Genomic DNA, 20,559 nt, shown 5'->3' on the forward strand with positions numbered 1-20,559 from the left:
AAAGAAAGCCTACCCTTTGACACAGCCATACCACTGCTGGGTTTGTACCCCAAAAAGATAATAAGGGAAAAGGCTTGTACAAAAATATTTATAACATCACTCTTTGTGTTGGCAAAAAATTAGAAAATGAGAGGATGTCCATCTGTTGGGGAATGGATGAACAAATTGTGGTATCTGTTGGTGATGGAATACTATTGTGCTGAAAGGAATGATGAACTGGAGAAATTCTATGTGAACTAGAAAGAACTCCAGGAATTGGTGCATAGTGAAAAGAACAGAACCAGGAGAACATTGTACACAGAGACTGATACACTGTGGTACAATCAAATGTAATGGGCTTTTCTACTAGCAGCAATGCAATGATCTGGGACAATCCAGAGGAATTTATGAGAAAGAACACAATCCACATCCAAAGAAATATCTGTGGGAGCAGAAACACACACACACAGACACACACATTTGATTGATCACGTGGATCGATGGGGATATGATTGGGGTTTTGATGTTAAAAGATCACTCTACTGCAGATATGAATAATGCGGAAATAGGTTTTGAACAATGATCCATGTATAATCCAGTGGAATTGCTTTTCACCTCTGGGAGAGAGGAGAGAAGAATGGGAGGAAATAATAAATCATTTAACAATGGAAAAATATTCTAAAGAAAAATGATAAAAACTAGAATTGTATATAAGACAACTAATTGGCATGTTTCATTGTTGGCAAGATATTTATATTGATTTCCCAAATTTGGATGAAAGAGAAATCATAGCATGTTCATGTTTGTATTTCAGTTATTTCAATTTGATGGACTTCACAGAAAATTCAAAAATATATTTCAGTAAATAAAAAGGCTATAAATTAGGTTTCATTTTTGTATTATATTGCTGGTTATTTATGCAATTTCCCATGTCTTTTTAAGTCATGCTTAATTTAACTTTGTTAACTGTCCCTTTCAGAATTTTTGGATGTTAGACATTTTGTTAATATGCCAAACACATCAAAACTTTGGGTTTTTTCTCTCTTTTTTGTTATAATGTTTCTTCATAGTGTAGTATTGTGAAAGGAGTGTCTATTTTGGATTCTGGAAGGCCTGATTTTATGATCTGCCTTTGTTTTGATACCTGGGATAGTCGCTTAAACTCTTAGTGAAGAAAAACCCCATTTAAGATTAAAAGTATCAAAAAAAAAAAAGGAAGAGGATGAATTTTTATCAATGGCCTACCATGTGCCAGGTACTGTGCTAAACACGTTGATGAATATTATTTGGTAATATTATTTTATTTGATCATCACAAAAACCCTGTGAGTTAAGTGCTATTATTATTATTCCTATTTTATAGTTGAAGTAATTGAGGCTGACAGGGATTAAGTGATTCACCCAAAGTGACACAGCTAAGTAAGAATCTGAGGCTAAGTGTGAACTCAAGTCTTTCTGATTCCAGACTCAGAACATTTGCCAAACCACTTAGCTGTAATAATGGCTGAGGGAATTTTCTTGCACAGAACAAAAGGAAAAGCTATGCTACATACATGAATGAATAAGACTGAGAAGATTGACAAACCTGCCAAAAAACATGTTATAGATACCAGAAACAATATATTTGGAGGTCATATTAAAATGTATAACTGCTTTGTCCTCACTGACTATCAGAAAGTTTTATTAAAACTATGTGAAATGTATTGAGTTGTTTTGCTAAATCTCTAAGTTTACTTAGTTTAAACACTATGACCTAAATGATTTTCATTGTTATAACAAAGAAATGCTATCCCAAGCATTCTCAACCTGTTTCTGCTAGCATGTGGAAATTCAATTCCATTATGAGGACACAATATAGATTTTTTTAAGTATAAAGTCCATAGAATTAGAATCTCATCTGTTGAGTCTTTCTTGTTTGGAATTTGTTATATATTTAGTACATATTTATTAACTAGCATTATTTTGAGAAATGATTAGAAGACTTTTCTGATAAAGAGGCTAAAAAAAGACCCTTTTCAAAATATCTCAAACCCTCAGATATCTTTAACTAACAATATTCTACACTTTCCACAAAGGCTGAGAAAAATTTTTTTTTTCTTTTCTTTAAATCTGAGAACCAATTAGTAGAAAAAACTCAAAGAACCTTCTACAGTTTTGGGAAAGCACTCACAACTTGACATTAAATTCAGACATGTTATAAGGGGGGGGAAATGTGCTTTTAAAGGAAAAAATATAACTTGTTTTGGTGCTTCAAATTTCTCTTTATTTAAAAAGTGGTTCAAATATGTTTGCTATTTTTAATAAACAGTTCTTCGCTTAAAATGATATTTTACTTCAAATTCTAAGGGATGTTCCAGAACGGTTGACTTCTTTCTCTAGCTAAGTTTGTTTCTATTCATTCAATCAAATTTTCTTTGGAATATAAATAGTATTATATTGGCTTATTTTTCTTACCTACCTCTAATTTTTTTTATTTTTTTCCCATTTGAATTAATTTATTCAATTTAGAACATTATTCCTTGGTTACAATAATCACATGATTTCCCTCCCTTCCCTCCACCTACCCTTCCCACAGCTCACATGCAATTTCATTGAGGATTACTTGTGTCCTTGATCAGAACCTATTTCCATGTTGTTGATGTTTGCAGTAGGAGATTCATTTAGAGTCTACATCCCCAGTCATATACCCTCAACCCATGTATTAGAGCAATTGGTTTTCTTTGGTGTTTTTACTCCCACAATGTCTCCTCTGAATGTGAATGAATAGTGATTTTTCTCCAAGATTCCTCCAAGTTGTTCAGGATCACTGCATTGCCACTAATGGAGAAGTCCATTACATTTGATTGTACCACAGTGTATCAGTCTCTGTGTGTATATATATATATATACACAGACTGTCTTGCTGAGGTTATTTAACCCAAGTCTGTTTCACTGATCCTACTTTCTGTCTCCTAGGCAGTACCAAATTGTTCTGATGATCACTACTTTATAGTATAGTTTGAGATCTGGGACTGCAAGTCCTCCTTGCTTTGCATTTTTTTTATGATTTCCTTGGATATTCTTGATCTTTTGTTCTTCCAAATGAATTTTGTTACATTTTTTTCTAATTCCATAAAGAAGATTTTTGGTAGTTTAATGGGTATGGCACTAAATAAGTAAATTAATTTGGGTAGGATTGTCATTTTTATTATGTTAGCTCATCCAACCCATGAGCAATCAATGTTTTTCTAATTGTTTAAATCTAGTTTTAATTGTGTGGAGAGTGTTTTGTAGTTGTGTTCATATAGTTCTTGTGTTTGTCTTGGCAGATAGATTCCTAAGTATTTTATATTATCTAGGGTGATTTAAAATGAAATTTCTCTTTCTAATTCTTGCTGCTGAAATGAGATGGAGATATAAAGAAATGTTGATGACTTATGTGGGTTTATTTTGTATCCTGTAACTTTGCTAAAGTTATTGATTATTTTGACTAGCTTTTTGCTTGATTCTCTAGGATTCTTTAAGTAGACCATCATATCATCTGCAAAGAGTGATAGCTTGGTCTCCTCATTGCCCATTTAAATACCTTCAATTTCTTTTTCTTCTCTAATTGCTACTGCTAATGTTTCTAGTACAATGTTAAATAATAGAGGTATGGGCATACTTGTTTCACTCCTGATCTTATTGGGAAGGCTTCTAGTTTATCCCCATTGCAGATGATATTTGTTGATGGTTTTAGATATATACTGTTTATTATTTTTAGGAAAGGATTGTCTATTCCTATACTTTCTAGTGTTTTCAATAGGAATGGGTGTTGTATTTTATCAAAGGCCTTTTCTGCATCTATTGAGATAATCATGATTTTTGTTGGTTTGCTTGTTAATATGGTCAATTACATGGATGGTTTTCCTAATATTGAACCATCCTTCCATTCCTGGTATGAATCCTACCTGGTCACAGTGAATAACCCTTGTGATGACTTGCTGTAGTCTTTTTGCTAGTATCCTATTTAAGATTTTTGAACCTATATTCATTAAGGAGATTGATCTATAGTTTTCTTTCTCTATTCTTGACCTACCTGGCTTTGGGATCAGTACCATATTTGTGTTGTAAAATGAATTTGGTAGAAGTCCTTGGTTTATTCTGTCAAATAGTTTGTCTAATATTGGGATAAATTGTTCTTTGAATGTTTGATAGAATTCATATGTGAATCCATCTGGACCTAGGGATTATTTCTTAGGGAGATCTTTGATGGCTTGTTCAATTTCTTTTTCTCATATGAGGTTGTTTAGGTAATCTATTTCTTCCTCTGTTAGTCTAAGCAATTTATATTCTTATAAGTATTCATCCATATCAAGTAGATTGCCATATTTGTTGCCATTTAATTGGGCATAATAGTTTTTAATAATTTCCTTAATTTCCTCTTCATTAGAGGTGAGGTCTCCCTTTTCATCTTGGATACTGTCAATTTGGTTTTCTTCTTTCCTTTTTTTTTAATTAGACTTACCAGTACTTTGTCTATTTTATTTGTTTTTTCAAAGTACTTTGACTTTCAATTTTATCAATTTCTCCTCTTATTTTTAGCATCTCTAATTTACTCTTCATATGAGGATTTTTCATTTGTTCCCTTTATAGTTTTTTAACTTGCAAGCCCAATTCATTGACCTCTGCCCTCCCTAATTTGTTAATATATGAACTCAAGGATATAAATTTCCCCCTGAGTACTGCTTTGGCTGCATCCCATAGGTTTTGAAAGGATGTCTCATCATTGTCATTTTCTTCAATGAAGTTGTTGTTTTTATGATTTGTTCTTTAACTAACTAGTTTTGGAGAATTGTATTGTTTAATTTCCAATTAATTTTTGATTTTCCTCTCCATATGCCTTCACTAATTATTATTTTCATTGAATTGTGATCTGAGAAAGATGCATTTATTATTTCTGCCCTTTTGAACTCATTTGCAATGTTTATATGGCCTAATACATGGTTAATTTTTGTGAATGCACCATGTGCTGCTGAAAAAAAGGTGTATTCCTTTTTGTTCCTGTTTATTTTTCCCTATATATGTACTAACTCTAATTTTTCTAAAATTTCATTTACTTCTCTTACCTGTTTCTTATTTATGTTTGGTTTGATTAATCTAGTTCAGACAGAGGAAGGTTCGGGTCTCCCATAGTATAGTTTTTCTATCTAATTTTATCCTTGAGCTCCCATAGTTTCTCCTTTAGAAATTTGGATGCTATGCCATTTGGTGCATACAAGTTGAGTACTGATATTTCCTCATTGTCTATACTGCCTTTTATCAGGATGTAATTATCTTCCCTATCTCTTTTAACTAGATTTATTTTTACTTTGGCTTTGTCAGATATGATTGCAACTCCTGCTTTCTTTTTATCAGTTGATGCCCAATAGATTTCGCTCCATCGTCTTACTTTCACCCTATGCGTATCTACCTTCCTCATGTGTGTTTCTTGTAGACAACATATGATAGAGTTTTGGATTGTAATCCACTCTGTTATTCACATGCATTTTATGGGTGAGTTCATATCATTCACATTCAGAGTTATGATTACCAGATGTGTATTTCCCAGAATTTTGATTTCTACTCCTGATCCTGCCTTTTCTCCTTTCACTATTTCTTTCTACACCAATGTTTGTTTTTAGTCAATCCCCTAATTCCCACCCTTATTTTACTTCCCTTTCTACCCCCCTCCATTCTTATTCCCTCCATTATTTGTCTTACAGTCTTTCTAAAACTACCCCCCAACCCTTCCTCCCTTTTACTGCTTCCCTCCCTACCAGCCCATTTGTTACCCTACTACTCCCCTATGAGGTGCAAATCTATTCTCTGCCCCAATGGATTGGATTGTTCTTCCCTCTTTGGGTCAATTTCAATGCATGTAAGAGCTGAGTATTTCCTATCTCCAACCTCTTTACCCTTCCAGTGTATTGATGTTCTCCCCCCTCCCACCATGAGCTTCTTTGTGACATATAAATTTACCACTTTTTGTTTCTTTTCTAATTTCTTTTAGTATTAACCTCTTTTTTTAGTTCTAGTTGTATATATATATATATATATAATATATGTACATGTATATGTATTTATGAATACATATATCTATATATCTATTTATGTCTTGTCATTCCATCCAATAGAGTTTGTCACTGTTGCCTCTGTGTAATTCTTCTAGCTGCCCAGTTGAAAATAACAATTTTTAAGAGTTACCAATGACCTCTTTTCTTATAGGGGTACATATCATTTTAACTTATTGAGTCTCTTTAAAAAAAGGTGTTTTTTGTTTTGTTATGTTTTTCTCTTTTTCCCCCCTCTTTTTAAATTACCTTTTGATGATTCTCTTGAATTCTGTGCATGGGCATCAAATTTTCTGTTCAGGTCTGATCTTTTCTTTACAAATTCTTGGAATTCTTCTATTTTGTTGAATGACCATACTTTCCTCTGGAAGAATATAGTCAGTTTTGCTGGGTAGTTGATTCTTTGTTGTAGACTTAGTTGCCTTGCTTTCTGGACATGCCTTTCAGTCCTTCAATGTGGATGCAGCCAGATCCTGCACTATCCTTACTGTGGTTCTGTGGTATATGAATGACTTCTTCTTGGAAGCTTGTAATATCTTTTCTTTGGTCTGATAGTTCTTGAATTTAGCTATAACATTCCTTGGTGTTGTCAGTTAGGGATTAAGTACAGGAGGTGATCTGTGGATTCTTTCATTCTCTACTTTTTCCCTCTTGTTCTAGAATATCGGGGCAATTTTCCTGAATAATTTCCTGTAGTATTATGTCCAGGCTTTTTCTTTTGTCATGGTCTTCTGTTTATTCCAATGATTCTTAAATTGTCTCTCTTTGAACGATTTTCTAAATACTGTTTTGTGAATGAGATGCTTCATATTTTCCTCAATTTTTTCATTCTTTTGATTTTGTTTTAGAGTGTCATACTGCCTTGTGAGGTCACTTAATTCTAGTTGTTGTATTCTGGTTCTTAAAGACTGGATTTCATCCCTAGCTTTTTGGTCATCCTTCTCATTCTGGTCTGATTTTCTTTGGAGGTCATCTTTTATTCTTTTTACCTCATCTCTTATCTCCTTTGCCTCATATTTCATCTTCTTTGTCTCATCTTTCATCTCCTTTGCCTAATTTTCAAGCTGGTTGATTTTAGCTTTCAAGACACTATTTTCTTTTTCCAGATGACTTATCCTAGTTTTTAAATTCTTTTCCCAATTTTCTTCAGCCTCTCTTAATTGTGTTTTGAGTTACATTTTGAGTTCTTCCAAATCCTGTATCCAATTAGCTGGGATTTCTGTTTTATTACTTGCCTCCTCCTGTGAATTGTTTGTTCTTGGTTCGTTGCCTGTGAAGAAGCTATAATTTGTTATTTCTTTCTTCTTTTTCTGGTTTTTGCTCATATTTACCCCTACTTTGCTCCCTGCATTTGTCTGTGCTATTGCTCCTCTCATTTTTTTTTTTATTTTGGGGCTTTCTCTCAGTATCCTCTCTTGGAGCTTTGTCAGATCTCTCAGTGCAGTCTCTGGGGTAGGAGTGTTAGAGTTTGAGCTTCCCTGTCCTCTTGAGGCTTTTGATTGGATTAAAGTCCAGCAGGCAGTGAAGGAGAGGTATTGGAACTTGGGCCTCCCTGAGCTCTGAAGACTTTTGATGGGATTAAGTTCAGCTGGGTTGGGCTGTATGTGCTCTGAGGCCAAAACTTCCTGGAAGGCTGGAGCAATATGTAGGGTGTCAGACTTCCTGTCCAGGCTGCCAGCTCTTCGCTCTCTCTGCAGCTGCTTCCCTGCCAGCTGTGTTCAATGCTCTGAGCCTGGCACAGCCCTGGCCACAAGTTTCACCCTCCAGAGCAGGGCCTTTGCTCCCCAGAGTTTCCTGCTGCCACTGGAGGCTTAGCATTCTAGTTGGGGATGGGGTGAACCTTCCCTTTCCCTTCCTCCTAAACCCAAGTGTTCTTGGATTCCAGCTTTTGCGGGGTGTACCTTTTGAATTGAGTCCAGCAGGAGGGTTCCCTGGCGCTGTCTTGTTGTTAGGTTTGATTTTCAGTCCCCTAGAAGCACTTAGTTTGTGATCAGTAAGGAAGAGTTTTCAGAGGTCTGAACTATTGCTGCTCCTAAGCCACCATCTTGACTCTCCCCCTACCTATACTTTTATTTATTGTCATTTTGGGGGTTTTTGTTGTTGTTTTTAGTTAGGCAAAGTAAAACACACTTTGAAATAAAAACACAGAAAATTATGGCTGTTTTCTATATAGAAACCTTCATACTTCCTCTTCCTCCATGCTTGTATCTCATTTTGTAGGATTTGGGGAAAAAATATAAATTTCTAATCCTTTAAAGATATATCTATAATTTTACTACAGATCTATCATTCTGAAAACATTTTGTGATAGTGATAAGAAATCTTTGTTTTTATGATGTGATTACATGCCTTCTGAATTTTTTTTCTTCTAAATGACATAATTTTACCATGAATTTTTGACATAATTCATTCTGGAGTTTGTAGATATGATAATAATACTTGACTTAGTTGGTCTAATCTATTCTTGGTCAATATTGAGATCTTTAAAGTAAGAAAGCATAGTTATTTCTCATTGGAAAGCATAGTTATTTCTCATCAGTAACATCTCTTCATACCATCTGTTGTGAAATTTTTTATTAGAAAAATTACAATAAGCTTCTAATAAATATAATGCTTCTTTTTTATTAGTGTACAATAATTGGGTATAAATATTTTACTGTCCAGTAGCAAATTTTTATCTTATTTGGTGATATTTCTGTATCTATCTATCTATCTATCTATCTATCTATCTATCTATCTATCTATCTATCTATTAATCTGCCTGGCTGACTGGCTTTATGGCTATTTACCTTTTTTATCTGTCTCTGCGGTATCTAGGTAGCAAAGTGGATAGACTGCCAGTCTTGGAGTCAGAAAAACTTGAATTCAAATTTGGGTCTCAGATACTTATTAGCTGTGTGACCTTGGAAAAATCATTTAATCTCTGTTCACCTTGGTTTCCTAATCTCTAAAATGGAGATAATAATAAGACCTATCTCTCAGAGTTGTGAATATCAAATGAGATCATATTTGTAAAGTCCTTAGCACAGTGCTTAGTATATAATAAGTTCTATATAAATATTAATTTTGTGATTAATTATAACTTCACTCAGTCTGATACACATATAAACATATATATGCATATATAAACATATATACATTTATATATGCATATATACAATTGTAAGAATTTAAATTTAGGTTTTATGCTAAGTATGAGAATTCTAAAGTAATGTTGTGGTAGCTGATTTAAAAATATTACAGCTTAAGTCAAAATGACTTTTAGCAGCTTTATTTACAAAGAGGTAGAAAGAGTGAAAGTAGAAAAATGTTGATAAAGAGACAGAAAGCATTTCCTAGCTACAAATACCCTAAGTTTAATTCTAATGTCTCCAGACCACAGATACAAATCCTAAAGCAAATCTCACCAGAATCCAAAGTCCTAATTAGGAAGCTGAAATCCAAAGATCTAGGAGACTGAAGAATTCCCCATGAACCTTCAGTGCACAGGAGGCTAAGACAGCCAAGAGTCTCACCACAACTCACACTGAAAGGAGAGTCCCACTAAAGAGCCAAGGAGCAGAGAGGGTCTCCTCACCAAAGAAACAAGGAAGGAATCACTCCACTCACCACCATAGGATCCAAGGGAAGCTTCTCTTCAAGAACCAAGGAAGTCATAGTCTTTTTATAGTCCTTTTGTACATGACATCCTGTCTCTTCCCCACTGGGAACCAATCACAGTCTTTCAATGTGCCTAGCACTACCCAGAGGTTGGTCAGTTGCCTCTGAATTTGCCACCCACACTATCAAGTGACTTGTGAGCTATCCTGCTTAGTGACTGGTAAGGTAGGGGTACTTAAGTTTTTGATTAATTTAAAAGTTGCTGATTGATAGACAAAGAGAGTTTCATTCACTCTTCACAAGTTCAGATCATTTTATCTATATACATACATATATACACATATGTATATATACACACATTGATAAAATATTACAATGTCCTTAATTTTAGACTCCCATTAGGTCAATGGCAGTATCTTTATGTAATTAAATTTATTCATCAAAATGATTCACTTTTCCTAATTGTATATTTTAATTTTATTTACCTACTATTCATTCATCTATGATATCAGCCTACTCTTATTCTATTCAGATATTAAATTATTCCCTTAAAAACAAAGGAATCATCATTTTGGAGCCAGTCAATTCAGAAAGTCTGTTGATCTGCAGAGTGAGCACCATTTAATTTTTCCACCATAATAAATGACTTTCAATAGTACCATTTCCTCTAAAACTATGTCACTGAGATTTATTTGCTCTTTTGAGGCAGTATTGGCATTGCAGACAATCTTTTTAAACTAGTAGTTTGAAATTGCATTCATGAAAGGAAAAAGGTACTAGTAGATGCATTTCAAATTTTTGGTTTTGTGTATCTTTCATGGCAAGTGATTAGTCACATTGTTGGCATTATTGGCATTGCAGACAGTGTTTCTAAACTAGAAATTTGAAAATACATTCATGAAAGTAGGACTAGTAGACATACTTCAAAAATGTGGTTTCGTGTGTCTGTCATAGCAAGTGATTAGGTTAGTGACATTATTAGTTCCTTCAGTCCTTGGTTTCTCTGCTGAGAATGCCAAAGAATGATCCCAATTAGTGCCAGTCAAGATGTGAATTCGTGGTGGTAATATTTACACATGAATAATGATAGAAAAAGAAACTCCTATTACATGGAGTTTGAAAACTGATTAGCAACAGATGGCAACTGGAAGTTATAATCTAAATGATTCAACTTTTAACCATGTTATTGAGATATGCTGCTGATCACATGTTACCAGACTAATTGCCAGTTCTCTTCCAGTACCCAGAATCTCTTCAATAGTTCACAATTGTTAAAAACTAACACTCAAACTGATGCCATTATATATATATTTTAGAGGTTATATTTTTTTGTCTATTTTAAAAGGTATATCTACATAGCTATATTTAATTTAGGACATATTTTCATCAAAACAGATATGGCAACAACATATTGCTATTTGAAATGGCAATGCTTATCTCAATGGTATTACCAAAAATTAGAAATATGTTGCTGTTAATTAATGATCCTCTAATTGTTATATGAATCTAAAATGTCAGTTTATGATTTGAACATACAAAAATTTTCCAGGCATCTCAATGCTATGCTGCTTAAATACTAGCATATTCCTACTACCACTATATCTCAGACTCCTAGTCCTGTGGCTCTGGGAATCTGGAACCTTGAACTCTTCTAAGTAAGCTTTCAGCTCATCTTCCATGGGTCCACTAGAACACTATGTACCTATTTCCAGTTCTTGCGTCTACACACATAATTTCTGTTCTACCCTCCCTTTCCCTATATGATTATTTTTTTTTTGCTTTAGATCATAATCTCCTTGAGGGTAGAGACTGTCTCTCTTGCTTATATTTGTATTCCCAATGTAAAGCATCATGCATGGCATATGATAACTAAATAATAAGTTCATCTCCATTCAATTATATAGAACTTTCAAATTTTCTCTCTCAACATGGCATTGCATTATCTTTAAGAATAACAAAGTGTATTGGATGATTTCTAATATTGCTTTTAGCTCCCAAATTCTATTTGATTTCATTATGATATAATACATTTAATCTTCAAATTTTGTGTTAAAAATACTTACTATGGTCATCTAAATATCTTTTCCATCTATCTCTATTGGTTTTTAGAGTACATAAAAGCATAATCATTTGTTCTGTAAAGAAACTAGGAAATTACTAATACAGATGCTTATAGAATATGTTTTAATTTCTGACAATAAGTAGTTCTCGTTATTTAAAATTATTCATTGAGAATGTGTTATACTTTCTTGTAGGAACAGTATCAAGATCATGGTCTAAAATAAGGAGGCATTCAATAAATATGTATTTTTTGCTTACTAGGTGAAGACTTCCATGCTAAGCTTAGACAGTATTAAAATTAAAACAAAATGAAATGAAATATAGTTTCACCTTTTCTGGAGCTTACAATCTTGCCAGAAGTTATAAAATATGTACACACACACACACACACACACACACACACACACACACACACACACACACACATATATATATATATGTGACATGCTTAATGATCTCAAAGGACTTTACAGAAGAAATCAAATCTGAACTTTGTCTTGAAAGGTAGACAAGTTTTTATTGAGTAGAGACTAATAGGGATACATTCTAGAGTAAGGATTTAATAAGAGGCAGTGAAAGAAAAACAAGCACAATCCAGGGAAATAGGAGAGAGGGGGAATTTGGGGGGGAGGGTGACAAAAAAAATACTGGTGAAGAGGAACAGAAAGGGAATAGAGCAGGATTTAAAGGGGATAAGATGGAGTACAAAACACAGTAATCATAAAGATGAATGTGAATGGGATGAATTTGCCCATGAAATGGAATCAGATAGCAGAGTTGATTAAAAAACAAAATCCTACTACATATTGTTTATAAGAAGCACATTTGAGACAGCATGACATACACAAATTTAAGGTAAAAGGCTGGAGCTGAATTTATAATCATAATCTAATTTTTAAAAAAGGAGCAGCAATCATGATATCAAAGAAAGCCAAAGTAGAAATTGATATGATTAAAAGAGATAAGTAAGGAAATTTTGCTAAAGGGTACTATAAACAATGAGGTAATAGCATTACTAGACATTTATGAACCAAATGGTATAGAATCTACTTTTCTAAAGGAAAAATTAAAGGAGCTCAAGGAGGAAATAGATAGTAAGACCATATTAGAATTTGATCTCAACCTTCCCTTTTCAGAACCAAATAAATTGAAATGAAAAATAAATAAGAAAGAAGTAAGAGAAGTGAAAGAAATGCTAGAAAAAATAGAGCTTATAAATATCTGGAGAAAACTGAACAGGGATAAAAAGGAATATATCTTCTCAGCAGTACATTGTGTGTGTGTATATATCAACCATATAATAGGGGGAATGGAAGTCATAATAAAAAAATGAAAAAGGCTAGACATCAAATTATAAGAAATTATCAAAGAAAACTGCCTTTATTTCCTAGAACAAAAAGGTAAATTAGAAATTGAAAGAATCCATATATCACTTTTCTACAATTAATTCCAGATGACAACTCCTAGGAATGTTATAGTCAAGTTCAAGAGCTTACAGGCCAAGGAGAATAAACCACAAATAGTCAGAAGGAAGCAATTCAAATATCATAGAGCCACAGTCAGGATTACACAGTATCTGACAGCTTTATATTGAGGGATTAATTGGAAATTTAGAACATGATATTCTGAAAGGCAAGAGAACTGGGTTTACAACAAAGAATCATCTACCCATCAAAACCAATTCTATTTGTTCTAGAGAAAATGTGGTCATTTGATAAAATACAAGATTTCCAAGTATTCCTGTGGAACAGATCCAACCTAAACAGAAAAGCTGATGTCCAAATACAAAATTCAAGAGAAGTATAAAAGGGTAAATAAGAAAGAGAAAAAAATTATGTAGTAAGATTGAATTGTTTATATTGCTATGTAGAAATGTAATATTTGTACATCTTAAAAAATTTTGTCTTTGTCATAGTAGTTACAAGAAATATATATATATATGTATATGCATATATATATATATATACATATACACATAGACAGAGGATATGATAGTAAGCTATTTAGGATGATGTGCATAAAAATAATCAAGGATGAAAAAGAGGATTTCTCTGAGAGAAATGGGAAGAGAGAAGTAAAATGGGGCACATTCTACTGCATAAAGAGTGTGAAGACTAAATTTAAAACTCCCCTGATTATAACAATAAAAATACTTTACTCTCCCCTGATTGTGGAGATTTAAATTGTAATCCTTGTCTATTTTGAGAACATGCTACTTAAAGTTGAGTATGAAGAACTGCCCATTTTTAGATTTAATCACCAAAGGTGCAAACACTCCATTTCACACATTGAGTGGGGGAGGTCTGTGACCCACGTGTGTGATAGTGAGTAATAAATGAGAATCCACTGACTGCCTTCTGGGCAGTCTTAAAACAAAGCATCAACTGTGATTGGTAGACATAAAATTAGGGGAATATACAGTAAGTGACACAGAGGAAGTGTCTTTAAAAGTAGCTATTACTTCCTGTGAGATACAATTCTTCATTCTTTGATCTGCTGACTGGACCTGAGACCCTGTTCCTGACTGGACTGACAAATGGTGAGTGAATGAAAAGCTGACTCTTAACTGCTGGATTTTCCCTGAAGAGACTGGACTCAGGAAAGACTATGCTCTTGAGAGAGGCTCCCTGTATCCCCTCCAGCTAAGAACTAACTCTCCCTGCCCAAGGGCCAGGATCAAATTAATTAGTATTTAGGCCAGATATATTACAGTATACTCTCTCTGATTTCTTACTTCACTCTTTCTACATTTTGTAAAAAAATTGTAAATAATATCTTTAGAATTAATAAAATTCCTGGTGACCACATTCTTAAATATAAAGTCCAACCCTTTTAAAATTGAACCCCTTTTTAACCCTTACAAGTCATAGGGGGAAAAAGAACTATTGCAATGGAGGAGAGGATGAGTGTGGTAATAGGTAATATGTAAACCTTAATCACATCAGAATTGGCTCAGAGAGGGAAAAACAGCCAGGTGTATTGGGGTATAGAATCTCATCTTACCCTGTTGTAAGAGTTAAATTAATGTCTAATACTTCAAATATTATTTTAATAAAGTTTACTATCTGACAAAATAGAACCACATGACTAAATCAATCTACCTGCTCAAAAGGTCCAGCTCCACCCAAGCCACTAAGAAGAAGGAAAGAGCCAACTAGGTAGAAAAAGGGAAAATTTATATCCTGCATAGGTCAATAAGTAATGACAGGAGGAGAGTGGGGTGCTGGGTAGTATAGTTCAAGAGTTCAAGATTTCTAATTACACATTATAGAGAAGCAAAGGAGGATAAGAAAGGAGGTGGTGGGAAGGGGACAAATATTAGGAAAGGGGAAGTTGAGAGAGGGTGATTGAAAGACCCTATAGAGAAATAGGAGGATAATAAAAAGGTGATGGTGATAGGGGAATAATATAAAGGAGAGGGAATGGAGGAGAATGATTAAAAGCAAAACACTTTTGTGGAAGGACAGAGTGAACAAAAGGTGCAGGATTGAATAAGGAAAACAAGATAGAGAGGAATACAAAGACAATAATCATAACTGATTGTAAATGGGATGAAATCACGGATAAAAAGGAAGTGTATAGCAGAGTCTATTAAAAACAAGCATCTTACAATATGTTGTTTATAAGAAACAGATTTGAAGCAGGTTGACACACACAGAATAAAGGAAAGGGGATAAAACTGAATCTACTGGGTTTCAACTTATATTTTAAAAAAGGAGGAGCAATCATACTCAAACAAAACTAATGCAAAACTAGATCTGATTAAAAGATATAAGGAAGGTAAATATATCTCAATAAAAGGTAGTATAGACAATTAAGTAATATCAGTACTTAAGATGCATTTACCAAATGATATAGTCTCTAAATTTTTAAAAGAGAAATTAAAGGAGCTTAAGAAGAACATATACAGTCAATCTATACCTGTGGGAAACCTCAACCTTCCCCTCTCATAACCAGAAACAAACCATAACCAAAACATGAACAAAAAGAAATAAAGGAAGGGAATGAAATTTTAGAAAAAAATTTGATTTAATAAATATCTGTAGAAAACTGAATGAGGATAAAAAGGAATATACTTTCTTTTCAGCTGCACAAAGTACATACACAAAAATTGGTCATGTAGTAGAACATAAAAACTTCACAACCAAATGAAGAAAAGCAAAAATAATAAATACAACCTTTTCACATTATAATTCAATGAAAATTTTAATCAATAAGATATCATGGAAATACAAATTAAAAATTAATTGTAAACTAAATAATCAGGTTATTCAAAACAAGTTAAAAAGAACAAATCATAGAAACAATCACACATTTCATTAAAGAGAAAGACAATGAAGAGACAACATATCAAAACTTATTGGATACAATCAAAAGAATACTTGAGGGAAATTTATATCTCCAAATATTTATACCAATAAAACAGAGAAAAGACATGAATTGGATTTGTGATTAAAAGCTATTAAGAATGTAAATTAAAACTTAAATTTCAAATTCTAAAAATTGAGGAGAAATTAATAAATTTGAAAGTAAAAGAACTATTGAATTAATACATAAGACTAAGATTTAGTTATATTAAAAAAACAGAGAAAATAGAACACTGATTAATTTGATTCAAAAAGGATAAAAAGAATATCAAATTACCTGTATCAAACATGAAAATGGTGAATTTACCTCTAATAAAAAGGAAATTAAAGCATTCATTACGGCCTATCTTGCCCAATTAAATGGCAATAACTTTGACTAAGTAAAATGGATGAATAACAATATAAATTGCTTGGGTTAACAAAAAAGGAAATAGATTACTTAAATAATCCTATTTCAAAAAAATTGAACAAGCCATCAGTGAACACCGTAAGAAAAAATTCCAGGGCAAGATGGATTCACAAGTGAATTTCATCAAACATTTAAAGAACAATTAATCCCAATACAATACAAACTATTTGGCATAATATGAGAAGCAGTCATGAACAATTCTTTTCATGACACAAATATGGTGCTAATAACTAAGCCAGAAAGACCAAAAACAGAGAAAGAAAATTACAAACCATTTCATGATTGAATATTGATTCAAAAATCTTAAATAAAATGGTATCAGAGACTATAAAAATATATCAGAAGAATTTTATTTAGTATGGCCAGGTGGAATTTATACTAGGAATGCAAGGCTGTTTTAATATTAGGAAAACCATCACCATAATTCACCAAGCAGATCACAAAATTAACAAAAATCATATGATTATCTCAACATGCAGAAAAAAAAAACTTTTGACAAAATATAACACCTATTCCTAATTAAAACACTAGAAAGCATAGGAATAAATAGGTCATTCCTTAAAGTAATAAGTAGTATCTATCTAAAACCATCAGCAAATATCATCTGAAATGAGGATAAGTTAAAAGCCTTTCCAGTGAGATCAGGAATGAAACAAGGATGCCCATTATCACCACCCTTATTTAACATTATGCAAGAAAATGTTAGCAATAAGAGAAGAAAAATTATTTCGACACATGAAAATTTTTTAATTATTAAAAAAAAAGTAACCGATATGGCTGTGATAATTCATTATGATTCAGTTGGCAAGTTCTTTGTATTTCAGCTACAAAACTTCTTTGCACTGTGACTTTCAACAAATTGTTTCATCTTTCTCAGTCTCATTTTCGGCATTTATAAAATAATACTAGGAATTTATCCTAACTACTCCACAATATTTTTGCAAGGAAAATGCTTTGTTTAATTTACCATGATATGTAAATGAATATAGCATAACACAGAGAATAGAATGCTGGAACTGGATTCAGAAAGACTTCATTTCAAATCCTGCTTCTGTGTTATCATGGATAAATTACTTAACCTACTTCAAAAAATCCACTTGGGTTTTTCCATTAGGATGTAATCTATGTTTATGGAAGGCAGATTAAGGAATCTGGAGAGGAAGAGAAAAGATTTACAGATACATATTACGCAGATGGAAACACCATTGTGTCTATAGATAGATGATTTGGTTTCCAGCTGCTGTGCTACTCATCTATACTAACTTTGGGGTGTCATTTAAATTATTTGGTTCTTTGTTTTCTCATTTATGATATGACGGAATTAAACTCACTGATCTCTAAAGTTATTTTACAGTTGTACATCTATGAAACATGATACATTAGTTTATTTTTTATTCAGCATTTAGACTGTGTCATATTGAATTATCATTTAATGTTTTATGTAGATGTCTTCTCTATACCTTGAATATTTATCCCCTAAAGTGCAGGGAATGTGCCTTAATCATTTTTTTTTTTTATATCTAGCATGGTGTCCCATATAAACTAGGACTTCAGTGAAGGTCTGATAATAATCTATGTTAATACATAGTTAATTTTAGAAAAATACATATATATGAATACCACATTCTTATACATATCTTGTATAATAATGATAGGTAAGAAATGCAAACATTTTTATCAATTCAGTATATTAAGCAAATACTCTGAACCTGATAGGCATGTGGGTGGTAAAGTGAATAGAATTCTAGGTCTAGAGCAGTGATGGTGAACCTTTTAGAGACCACATGTCATGCCCCACAACCCAGAGACCAAGTACCACCCCCCTCCTCACCATACTTCAGACAGCAGAGGGAGAAGTGAGGGGAATAACCCAAGTGCTCTGCTCAGGGGAGAGAGTAAGAGCTTCCATTAGGCTTCTAGGCAGTGGAGTGGTGGAGAGGGGGAAGGGAGCATCTCCACTCAAGTCCCTTTGCCTTTCTAATAACTAACTCTGGCGGGTGATGGTGCACATCCCTACAGAGAAATCTATGTATGACATCTTTGGCACAAATACCATAGGTTTGACACGAAAACTAATCTTCCTGACTTCAAATTTGGTTTCCGACCCTTACTAGCTCTGCACCCTGAGCAAGTCATTTTGTTCTGTTTGCCTCAGTTCCTCATCTGTGAGATGAGCTGGAGAAGTAAATGTCAAGTCACACCTGTATCTTTGCCAAGAAAGCTCCAAATGGTATCAAGAAGAGTAAGAAATGATTGAAATGACTGAACAACCGGTGTGCCTGATGGTGTAGGGAGGGACACAAAACAATAGAAAGTAGAACATATTTCTATAAAACAACACAATAACAATATAGGAAAATAGTATTTATTCTTCATCTCCTTGATGTAGACTACATGTATTTAAAGAATTCAGATAAGGAAAAGACTATTGAGGGCTAAGATGTCATTCCCTTATTTCACACAGTAGAATATTTTATATCTTATAGAATAATCAGTCATATAATTGAAATTTTTCCTATACATTAATTAATCTGCCCTCCCCTTCATTAATCTATTAAATAATAGCAGTGCATTGTGTATGATACATAAGTTACTGAGGAAATAGTACAAAGGTAAAAATAAATTTGACATGCCCTCAAGCAGTTTATTACCTAATAGAAATTGGCAACTTAGTTTGTGGGTACAACTGATTGGAGGAAGCATTTTAAAACATTAAAATGTAGTTAGACTTGTTCTGAATGGATATTTAAACTTGAAGGGATAAAACAATTTAAAATATATCCTATTTAGCTGCAAAAAATAATTAAATTATATACTTTAAGGCTTTTTCCTAAATAAGATTGAAACCAAAATCTGATATTGAGATTTTAATAGCAGCAACTCTAGTTTTAGACACTGTTGGGAAAATAGACCCCCTACTTGTTTGGATTTTAGTGATAGTGATAGGTTTAAGATAATTAGTATTGGGATTCTAAAGTGATTAGTATAAATTCCATTATAATCTTAATACAGTTAGTAAAAGTCATAATTTTTACAAGGATTTCTAACTAAAGCATAAAAACTGCTTCTAAAGAGATTTCTAACCCCTCCCTAAGTTTGTACTTCCCTTTGTCATAAAATGCTGACTATCCGGATCTCATGTCCAAATATGGCACAAATATTACCCACCTTCCCTGTTTGGAAATAGCCCCCTTTCCCCACAGATCAGATAAGAGAGAGGTAATGGTCATTTGACTTGACTAAGTCATTAGTCTAAAGACTAATATGGGCTTTCTGAAATGAACTAACCAATCAACTTAGTAATTGTGTAGCTGTTTCTATATAAGGTCTATATGATGTTATGTCTTGTGATATGTCATCAGCCTTGTAAGGTAGTATTCATTTTGTTATATAAACCAGTTCTCAGCCTCTGAGCGTTATCTTGTGCTTGGGTCCAACAATGTAACATATGCAAGAGAATGCATTTATTGGAGGATTTGGTCCTCTTCCAATAAAATTTAACTTTCTACCTTGACTTGGAGAAATTTGGATTTTTGACCTTATTTACCTAACTTGTCTATATGGAGCCTATGGGTTTTCTGTTTCACAACAACACTTAGAAAAGATCCTGTTCAATTTAGAACACTTTCAGACTTGTTCACAAACACACACAAACGTATTCAGATGATTATGTAACCTGGGAGGATTGAATTTGAACAAACTAAGTGATTTATTTCAATACTTCAAGGATCCATTATTTCATATTCATGGGCACTTCTACCAAAGCTTATCTTAGTCTCTCTATACCTAGCTAGAGAGTCCTCATGAGTAGCCATGTTTGAAAAATTCCATTCTCGATTGGCCAATTGTTTTTTTGTGATTATTACCATCAAAATGATTCAGACTAAACCTTTGAGGATTTTCTCATGAGTTATGGGGCAGTCATGCCTCTCCCCTTCAAGATTTTTGCTGTGAATTTTTGGAATTCAACTGTAGGCTTTTACATTTATTCTAATTAACTTTTTATGTAATAAAAATAAGCTTATCCTACTACCATATCAAAGCAATTCCCAAACTATAACTTATATGACTTA

At 33.1% G+C, this 20,559-nt stretch overlaps 1 long non-coding RNA gene across 1 annotated transcript in view; it reads left to right on the forward strand.

Annotated features, from left to right (window-relative positions):
- Positions 1-20,559, forward strand: part of LOC103102415 (uncharacterized) — a 149,293-nt gene that overhangs the window by 47,829 nt on the left and 80,905 nt on the right. Inside the window, exon 3 of the long non-coding RNA XR_464176.3 lies at positions 13,407-13,520. This is a non-coding gene — a long non-coding RNA (uncharacterized LOC103102415). The remainder of the gene's footprint in view (positions 1-13,406; positions 13,521-20,559) is intronic.

Source organism: Monodelphis domestica, chromosome 3 (genome assembly GCF_027887165.1).
Source record: "Monodelphis domestica isolate mMonDom1 chromosome 3, mMonDom1.pri, whole genome shotgun sequence".
NCBI classification, from domain to species: domain Eukaryota; kingdom Metazoa; phylum Chordata; class Mammalia; order Didelphimorphia; family Didelphidae; genus Monodelphis; species Monodelphis domestica.